General features: G+C 40.6%; 1 pseudogene; it reads left to right on the top strand.

Moving 5' to 3' along the window:
* Window positions 1-10: 10 nt before the first annotated feature.
* On the top strand, window positions 11-4,080 carry LOC123176495 (cysteine-rich receptor-like protein kinase 41; annotated as a pseudogene).
* The last annotated feature ends 850 nt before the right edge of the window (window positions 4,081-4,930 follow it).

Below are 4,930 nucleotides of genomic sequence, written 5' to 3'. Positions count from 1 at the left end.
TATATTGTAAAGGTACAGACAGAGGTGGTTTTTCTTCCCCGTCTACATCTCAATCAATCTGACACTGGTTTTGCGCGTTGTCCTCTCTAACACCCTCCTCTGCCTTCTCTTTCTGCTCATACGAGCCGGTGGAAGCATCCGGGATTAAGGTCTCATCTGCATTCGTACATACTCTTCTTCCCCCTCCGGAAGGTCCCTCTCCAGGTTAGTCGAGGACTCGAGGTGCATGCTTCTAGGGAATAGCTAGTTATAAGGATTTATCTGTCATCCCTCTACGGTCGATTTGTGTTGAAGAAAGCTGCTAGCTTTTTCCCTTTCCTTTTGTTTTCCTTCGATTTATTTGTTCTTGCTCTTGTTAGCTAGTTGTTACGGGTTCTATTTCTTGTTAATTAGCTTGCTGCTGCTTTAGCCACGAAGAAATGAAGAAGTTTTCAGTTAGCTAGCTAGGTACGCAGTATGCTGCGCATCTCCCCCCATTGTATCTTGACATACGCATATAACCAAAATTTAGCAATCACGGTTATGGATAAATTTGTCTTGTGAAGTGAAATGTTTAGTCTGTTCTAATAGTATTTACAGTGATACGGAGAAACGTGCCAAACAGGCTGTCTTTGCAGACCAGTTAGCCTGTTAAATATGATAGAGGCTGCCGTCCGGAACAATATTTCAATAGAAATGGACTAAGGAGCCTCGTGACTGTGCTGTGCTCTGACCAGAGTTGGTGCAGCTGTCCTTGCATTATTACGATTCCTGTACGTGGTTAGCAGAAGTATCCTTAATGAAACTGCCTGGCACACATCGCCATGCCAGATTGGACGGCAAATAGGGGTGGAGGGTTCCCTCTTCTCTCAAACTTTGAACCTGGAGGAGAAATATTGCAGTGCATCCCTATTGATTTCGATTTCTTAATTTTCAATCGACAGCGGCTTATGATCGTCTTGCACTTGTATTTTCCTCCACTGTGCCTCCGCCAATGACCACCTCTCACTTGCCCACCTACTCCGCCTGGAAAATATAGTTCTTTTCTGGTCACTTGAACTATAACAATTCTGCAATTAATTATCTCCAAGTTGTCGCTGCAAGCCATTGCTCCGTTAGTTGTCCGTTCTTTTAGCGGTACCAAGTTGGCGTCTTGTCAATTATGGCTTCGATGGAGTATATTGTAAAGGTACAGACAGAGGTGGTTTTTCTTCCAGGTCTGCATCGCAATCAATCACAACTTGTTTTGCGTGTCCTCCTCTCTAACACCCTCCGCTTACTTCTCTCTCTGCTCATGCAAGCCGGTGGAAGCATCCTACATAGGGGATTAAGGTCTCATTTCAATTCGTACATGCTCTTATTCCCCCTTCAGAAGGGCGCTCTCCAGGTTAGTCCAGGACTTGAGGTGCTAGCTTGCGTTCTACCGAATAGCTAGCTACTAATGATTCCTCTGTTAATCATTCTACCGAATTAGCTGGCTACTAAGGATTCCTCTGTTAACCCTTTATCCTTTTGGTCGATTTTTGTTGAAGAAAGCTGCTCGCTGGCTGCTTCCATTTCTTTAGTTTTCTTCAATTATCAGCTCTTGAGCTTGCTAGCTCGTTGTAATAGTATGAATTTTATTTCTTGTTAGTTAGCTAGCTTGCTGCTGCTTTAGCCACGAACAAATGAAGAAGTTTTTAGTTAGCTAGGTAGGTATGCTGCACATCTCAGCAAGTAGGTCAATATGAGATTATCTAAGCTCCTGAGTTAGTGTTTGTAAAAAGAACAGGGTATGTACCCACATGTATATATTCCCTTCTAAGTTAGAAACATGTCTATTACTCCCACTGTTCCTAAATATAAGTCTTTTTAGAAATTCCAATGTGGACTATATACGGATGTATATAGACATATTTTAGAATGTAGATTCACTCATTTTACTCCGTATATAGTCCGTATTGGAATCTCTAGAAAGACTTATATTTAGGAATGGAGGGAGTATTTGTGAAAGTTATGCATTCAACCTTTCAGCTCATCAATTTGAAACAATTTCTGTCTTATTCGATCGATGGGACATGGATACTCGTCCTAACCAGCAGGAGATATAGGATACAATGGAGAGCAATTTAGTGGATACAACTCCAACGTCAAGGGAGTTTACACTCGACTTCTTACGACATATTACGAATAATCTTTCTGAGGACCGCATAATTGGGAAGGGTGGGTTTGCAGTAGTTTACAAGGTGCGATTGTAAATTGAATTTTCTATTTTCTTAACTGATCTGCTACTGCGAACTTCAAGTACCCACACATGTGCCATATGAACAAGAAATATTTAACAGGGAGTATTGGACAACGGGGAAGAGATTGCCCTGAAGAAGCTTACTCACATAGGGCCTGAAGACACGAAATTTGCAGATGAGTTCAATAACATTATTAGGGCCCATCATCAAAATATCATACAGTATGTTGGCTACTGCTATCATCCAGGCAACTGGATGAAGCTCGATGAAAAATATATCTTTGCTCATGAGCCAATAAGAATTCTCTGCTTTGAATATTTGCATGGTGGAGACCTTGAGAGGCACCTTTCTGGTATGACCGTGCTCTACTTAGACTATCTTATTTTGCATGAAAAGAAACAGTATATCTAATTTTCAATCAATCACTTGACGTATTTGAGTATATTTCATGTTTATGTCAACATATGAGCAGCCATGCGGACTTGATTGGCAGACATGTTACAAAATAATTAAGGGAGTGTGTTCCGGTTTAAATTATCTTCATAGCGTAAATATTTACCATCTAGACTTAAACCAGCAAATATACTGCTGGACAACAACATGATGCCGAAAATAGGAGATTTTGGTATATCAAGAATCTTCCCTTCAGCAAAAACCATTACCACGGCAACAGGAACATTGATAGGGACAATGTGAGTTGGTACCTTATGAGAAGTAAGCAATTCCAATATAACTTTGTTGCAAATTAATTGGATATGATACCATGCAGGGGATTCATGCCACCGGAATATATTAACGAAAACATAATCTCACAAAAATATGATGTGTTCAGTTTGGGTGCCGTAATCCTACAAATAATGGCAGGACGCCAGAGTTATCGCGATTGTGGACGTGATCCTTCTGAAACATTCATTGAGCTTGTAAGAAAAAAAATAGTTTCTTGCTCATGCATACTCTTATTTTCACACATTTATTTTTCTTCTTATTATTTCTCGTTACATGTATGCAGCATGTCAACACTTTATTTGAATTTTTCAGGTATGTGAAAAATGGCGAAAAAAGCTACATCCAACAATGTCACCACACCCATGCCAACAAGTTAATGCATGCATTGGAATAGCTTTAAGATGTCTCGAGGATGACCGACAGAAAAGGCCCACCACAAGGGAGATAGCCACTGAGCTTAATAGGATTGATATGGGAAACTTATCACTGACGGAGGAGGTCGTCAATGAACTTAATCTGATTGATACTGAATTTTGTTCACTTACAGATAAGGTACTGAAAGTTTGGTGATATTTTTACTCTACATACTAAAACTTGAACAAAAATAGTTACATAGTGAAAGTCATTTTTTCTTGCATATTGGAGTATTAGGGTTTTTTGTGTTTATAGATATACTCGATCTCTACCGGTTTATAAGGCAAAACCGTATTTCATAGATACTTGGATCTGTAATATAATTTCTCAGCACAACATTTTCCTGGATAAATAAATCATGAATTGTTACCCTCTTTTTTTGGCCAATGATCGTCAATTGTTATTCAGGCCAACCAACTCTTTTGAGAGTATGCCAATAGTGTACAGTAAACGCCAAAAATACCATTTCAAGTTTGCCACCTATATATTTTTTGGTTGGTGTGCTAGTAGTGTTGTTCCGTGCAATCCCTGATCACTAAAATGTGTTTTACATACCCCTATTATTTTCGCCAAGTATAGAATACAAAATTTCAAACAGTACTGCTCTAGGAGGGGGGCATCAACGGTGGACTAAAGCTCTACAATTATTTTTGTTATAGGCTACTAACTTACAAAGCAGGGTGGCATTGGCCTATAACCATTACAAGAACTCAGGTAAGCATCTCATTAAAGAAAGGTTTTTGCTTGGGTCGCCTATTAAGAAAAGTTTGATGATTTCAATATGAGTCAATCGTTGGAATTTGAAATAGTATCACCAATCATCACTACAAAACCATCAAGTTGAAAAACAAAGGTGTCATGTCGCTCTTACGCGCCGAGCTAGAGAGCTAAGCATTGTGAAAAGAGTTATTCCTTTCACCCTGCGATGAATGAGTAACACACCTCCTGATCCTCACGATTTAATAAAATCATCAACGTAATAACACAGAAAATATACATCCAATGGATCCTGCAGGCGTGGTGCAAGCAGTGACGGGTTGGGTGAGGCGCACCCAGAGCCGGGGTTGAGCTGGCTCAATGAATGGACTTGGATGTAGAATATCTTATTCTACACTGAGAGTGCTATAATTATGCATAACACAATATTCTTCGGCTGCAACTGCAAACCTGTTAGAGCTTGGGTATTTATAGATGACCTTCTGGGGCAAAGAACAGGAAGCTCAGATTGCCATCACCAAAGGATTATGGGGCTGTTTGGTTCTAGGCCTAGGAGTGCCACACTTTGCCATACAATATTACCAAACTTGTCTAAGGTTAGTTCTTCAAAATGAGAGCCACAAGTTGGCAAGCCTAAGGGAATCTTACCATACTTTTTGAGTGCATGAAATTTGGGACCCAAGTGTGGCTTGCCTAAGATGTGGTTTGAACCAAACACACATCTAAGTTGGTCAAACTTGCCTAAGAGCATCTCCAGCCGCGCCCCAAACAAGGCCCCCCAGGCGATTTTTCGGCCGCCGGCGCCGAAAAATCGGCCCAGTCGCGCCCCCAAAGGCCCTTTTTTCGCCGGCTCGGGCCAAAATTGACGC

Source organism: Triticum aestivum, unplaced genomic scaffold (assembly GCF_018294505.1).
Source record: "Triticum aestivum cultivar Chinese Spring unplaced genomic scaffold, IWGSC CS RefSeq v2.1 scaffold16941, whole genome shotgun sequence".
NCBI classification, from domain to species: Eukaryota; Viridiplantae; Streptophyta; class Magnoliopsida; order Poales; family Poaceae; genus Triticum; species Triticum aestivum.
The sequence above is the reverse complement of the archived record's forward strand: the minus strand, read 5'-3'. Positions and strand labels throughout refer to the sequence as shown.